This window comes from Poecilia latipinna, unplaced genomic scaffold (genome assembly GCF_001443285.1).
Source record: "Poecilia latipinna isolate Pla-1442-1.1 unplaced genomic scaffold, P_latipinna-1.0 Scaffold821, whole genome shotgun sequence".
In the NCBI taxonomy this organism is placed as follows: Eukaryota; Metazoa; Chordata; class Actinopteri; order Cyprinodontiformes; family Poeciliidae; genus Poecilia; species Poecilia latipinna.
In genome coordinates this window covers 112,829-117,779 of record NW_015113437.1, presented here as the reverse complement: position 1 = coordinate 117,779, position 4,951 = coordinate 112,829, and the positions used below count along the sequence as shown (strand labels likewise).

General features: G+C 38.2%; 1 protein-coding gene across 2 annotated transcripts in view; it reads left to right on the top strand.

The window, feature by feature from the left end:
• The first annotated feature begins 636 nt into the window (after window positions 1-636).
• nrxn3a (neurexin 3a) overlaps window positions 637-4,951 on the top strand; it is a 104,698-nt gene continuing 100,383 nt past the window's right edge. For both annotated transcript variants that reach the window (XM_015047345.1, XM_015047344.1), the window contains exon 1: window positions 637-887. The gene's annotated coding sequence lies outside the window, so the exon portion shown is untranslated. The remainder of the gene's footprint in view (window positions 888-4,951) is intronic.

Sequence of the window (4,951 nt, the reverse complement as noted above, 5' to 3'; positions counted from 1 at the left end):
AGCTCAAGTAATATGAATACTTTTGAAGGCACTGAGGTTATGTCACATTAAAGAGCCCCTGTGGGCTCTTTAAATATTAACTATAAAAAAGAATAAATTAAAATAATAATAATAATAATAATAATAATAATAATAATAATAATAATAATAATAATAATAATAATAATAATAAAAACATGTCAACTCATGCAGACCATTTTAAAACTCAAATTGTTGAGTTATGTTGACACACTTAAATTTACATTTCATGGAACTCACGAAATTAGGTTGGAATTTCATAACTTATATTAAATTGAAGTAAACTATAGAAACAAGTTAGGGTAACTAATTGAGGGTATCGCTTTGTATAGTATAGGAATTTTTCCTCCACTGGCTCCATGTTATTACATTAATTTATTCTTCTTACATTCTCCATATTAAATTCTTCCACATGTTCCCATTCGAACATTGTGCATTGCAGGTTTTCTCCAGCAGCATTTTTTTCCCCCCAAAAACAAACTGAAACTAAATGAATACACAGCATCCAAGACGCGCCTTCGTGTCTGTGCGCACTCTCCATGTGCCTTTAAAGGGCGCGCGCTGGCGCTGAGTGGAGGGCGGACCCTGTTTGGCGCGCGCGTGCGTGTCAGCGTGTGCGCGCCTCTTGCCCGCAGCCGCCGCGAGTGGCACAGAGCAAACAGCGGCTGTTGTGCGCATGATGCACCGTGTTGGACGCACCTGCGAGGAGCGATAAAGGCAGCCCGGAGACGGCGCTGCTTCTAACTGGATCCTGGATATTTTTGTAAAAGCAAAAAAAAAAAAGAAAAAAAAAAAGGGAGGGAAAGTGGGTCCGTGTACACTGGCAGCTGGATTTTAGCAGGTGGATACTTTTGGTCTGCTGATCTGAGGTCAGTAACGCCGTCTGTGTAAGTTCAACCTGTTCATGTTAGTGTCCACCTTCAGAATGAGAGTTAGAGGAGCAGAAGCAGGAGGGGAGAGGAGGCAGGGAAGGCTCGAGTTTCAGCTCCTGGTGGACAGGTATCACAGGACTTTTACAAGAGTTTTTTTTTTTTTTTTTCTTCCCTTTTTTCCGCTTTTTGCGCACGGACTCGGCGGATGTCTGTGGGTCTCCTTGAAGGAATCGCGACATTTTGGGGGTTCAAACAGAAAATTTCTGCCATGTTGGCCACTAATGTCACTTTGACAGGCAAGAGTAGAATTACAGACCTCTGCGCTGCCCGTATGGTCACGATATAAAATATCAATTTTATTGTTTTGATCATTAACATACCTCAAACACTGCAAGCCTTTAAATGGGCCCTGTGGTTGTAAACATAGGTTTGGAGCCAGACTGGAGTAAAAACTGAAAAGATAAAAGGAGGATTTCCTTCACCCTGTTTTAGGTTGATGAATTATATATCATATGCGCGCTAGGTGTCCAGTTTCCATGCACGCATTGTTTTCACGCATTGTTCTCGGCTGCAGTCGCGTGTTGAAATGTCACGCACGCTCCCCGTGGGCTCTTTAAATATTGATGCACATTTTCTTGTAATTCGAGCAGCTTTTCTTTTTTGGTGCATGACCTTGCGTTTGCGCGGAGATGGACAGCAGTGACCGTTGCATTCCTCCATCGCCCTCCTGTTGGGGGGGTAAAAAAAAAAGGAGAGAGAGAGAGAGAAAACACGCAGCTGACGTTTTCTTTTTCACATTCAGCAGATCAAATTAACACAAATAATCACAATTTGAAGGTATAATTTAGACACCTGATGTTTTACGACTAACCTGAATGTAAAATCATCCCAAATTTGCTCCTCTCAGATTCAGAATTGTCGAACAAAATTGGAGCAATCCTTTTCGCTATCCGACGCAAAATCAGGGACATCATTTTTAACGGAGGGAAATTGTGAAATATTCTGATGAATCGGGTTAATTTGGGCTCCCCAGCATCTGCAGAAGGGGTTCGCTGAAATGCATTTCCCTGAAACGCATTTCATGCTGCACCTTCTTAAGCTGACAGCTTCCCGTTTTACTTCTATTCATCTTGAATTAACGTTTTAGCTCAAGTCCTGCAGCTTTCATCTGTGTCACCTCCACTGCGACGGATGGGGCGAGATGTCCAATTTGTAGGGAGAGTGTTTGGCGTTTTTTTTATTATTATTCTTATTATTTTTTTATCGCAGTTAAATATGAGGCCCTGCATTCAATGCGCCCTACGAAGGAAACAAGGAATAATAATAATAATAATAGCAATAATAACAAAAAAACAAACAAAAAAAAAAAAACAAACAAAAAAAAAAACAGGCCTGAATCTTCTGTCTGCATCCCTAAAATCATCTCCAGGCCGGACGTTTTCACGTTCAGATTTACCAAAAAAAAAAAGGCGGATTTTCTTTTTCTCTCCTTCATAGCTGCAGAGAGTTAATAAGATTAAAACATTATTCCTTTGCATTTATGTATGCATAGGTGGAAGTATGCAGAGGGAATTCCTAATCGGGATTTTTTTTTTCTTCCCTCTTTCCAAACCGCCTACAGAATGGGCGTGACCCGTGTGCCAGAATGTATTTATTTGTTTATTTTCCTAAAGGCCTGAAGATGTTCCTTCTCCTGATGGAAACAGGAACGTTTTTACATACACAGGCTTACATGAATCAATTTTGAAATGATCGTATTTCTTCATAAAAATAATTGAAAAAAATAAAATAAAACACAAAATTCCGATTTAAAGATATAAGATTTTTATCCAATAAATTAGTAAGAAAAGATTTCTGCTTCTCCATTTTAACTCTGCTTGTCTTAGAATTAAGGTCAGGTGGAGTAGCAGGATGGGCGTTTTTTTCTCTCTCTCCCACCCCCCTTTATTTTTGATAATTTAGGCTTTTCAGATTGTATTTCCCATGCTTGACAGCTGATTAACGGCTCAAACAAATCAGCCGCAAAAAGCCAAGGGCTCTCAAGGTAACACTAATTCCTCTGGGCGGGGACAGACTGATACTACGCAGGATTTTTGGAGAATGCTCTTTTCTTTCTCCCCGTGTCTCAGATTTGAGTGTGGGAAAGTGCGCGGCCCTGCGGTGCATTAAATGTCCCCCACTCTGGATTTATCTTAATAAAATTAAACAGAACCTGTTCTTCTCCATTTACGCTATATACATTTTTATTATTATTATTTTAATTATTTGCAATAACTGAAATTGTGAGAAAGTCCATGTGATGTTGCATAAACCGGTGTAGCTGCTGTAGCTGGTGGGAGGTTGCTGAGCAGAGACGTGTGCGTGGATTTAATTGGTGCGTGTGCAAAATTGTTTTTGCGCGCCTACAGTCGTTTGTAGAAGAGTTCGGTCATTGTTGTGGTGGGGACAATTATCCATGTAGACCGTGCACGTGCAGATGTTGTAAACGCATGCTCGTGCGCGTGGGTTCGAGGTGTCTGTGATGATGTAATGCCATGAAGGGTGCTGCAGCCCGGAGAAGGTGTGTCCTGCCTGCTGAGGAGCTGGGGAACAGCACGGTGCCCACGCTGCATCGCAATCGTACACACGCGCGCACACTTACACACATCCACGCACTCCCTCCCCCTCCACGTTTGCATGTCTGTAATTAGGACCGTTTTAGTTTTGTTCTTTCTTTAAACGAACAGCTGATTTTATTTTTCACCCACCATTACAGGAATCTACATAAACGACGCATTAAAACACAACTTATATAATTTGCAATTTTGTTGGATGTATTTAATCAGTATTTAATTTTGCGACCAGACTGATATTTTATTTTTGGGAGGGAGGTGGCGGGGGTGGAGGGGTGGGGAGTTCAGTAAACTGAGCTTTTTTAATTCTTATGTAATTATTCTATCAAATCATATCCATCTCAGCAATTTACTGGACATTTACCAAATTATATTTTTTAGGGGAATGTAACCATTATAGTCCTCTAGATATAAACGTCCACCAAAACAGACCCTCAGCGTTGTAAACCCCCCATTTGACAGACGCTTCTTAAAAAAAAAAGTGAATGTGATACAATCATTCTGCTAAGGTGAAAAAAAAATCAATATTTAATTAGAATAAACCTGTTCAAGTATAAAATGATCAAATACAATCATGTCCTGATTAAAATGAGAGCTGTGAAGAAAAAAAAAAAACACTAAATCATAACACACATAAAAATTACACATTATGTAACAAAGAGGCGAATGAAAAACAAACAAACAAAAAATAAATGTGTGCAATGACATGTTCTTGGTCCAGCCAGGAGATAAGTTCCTTTAGATTCAGCTGAAAGCCTTTCCCCCCTAATTTAAAGACATTAGCACAGACATAGCAATACAAAACCAAAATAACAAAAAGAAATACGTTTTAAAAAACAGATTTTGGAAGATAAAGATAAAAATGAAAGTGAATCTTATCTATTAACATTTTGTTTTGAAGATAAGTGCAATAATTCCTAGAGATGCACTGGTCATATCGATTTCTGTTTTAAATCACATCTGCCAAGTCCAATTTTGACTGGTTCAGATATTTTTTCTAACACAACAAAAAACACAATAAAAGAGTAAAATCTACTAGTTTGAAGGACAACAGAAAATAAAGGAGCAACAATGTTATCCCAAAATATATGAATTGAACCATATGGCCTTTACCATTATTTGATTTGTATTAAACTAGAAAGTGGATTGAACTCTCTGCTTTGGGTTTTGTTTATGCACTGAAATGTTTTACTAATGGAGGAGATATTTTAGCAGATATCAAACCCAATGAAAAGAATATTTGAAAAAGCTCTAAAACCATACAAAAATAAATGTGAAATTATATATCTTTCACTAAACTTATTAGAAAATTTTTCAAAAAGCGGGCATTTCAACAGAGTTTTTTTTTTTTTTTTTTTTTTTTTTTGGAATAGTGGGGAAATTGTTTGAGGGGTTTTTTTGGTTTTTTTTTTTTTTTTTTTTTTTGGCTTTTTTGGGAAATTGTTTGAG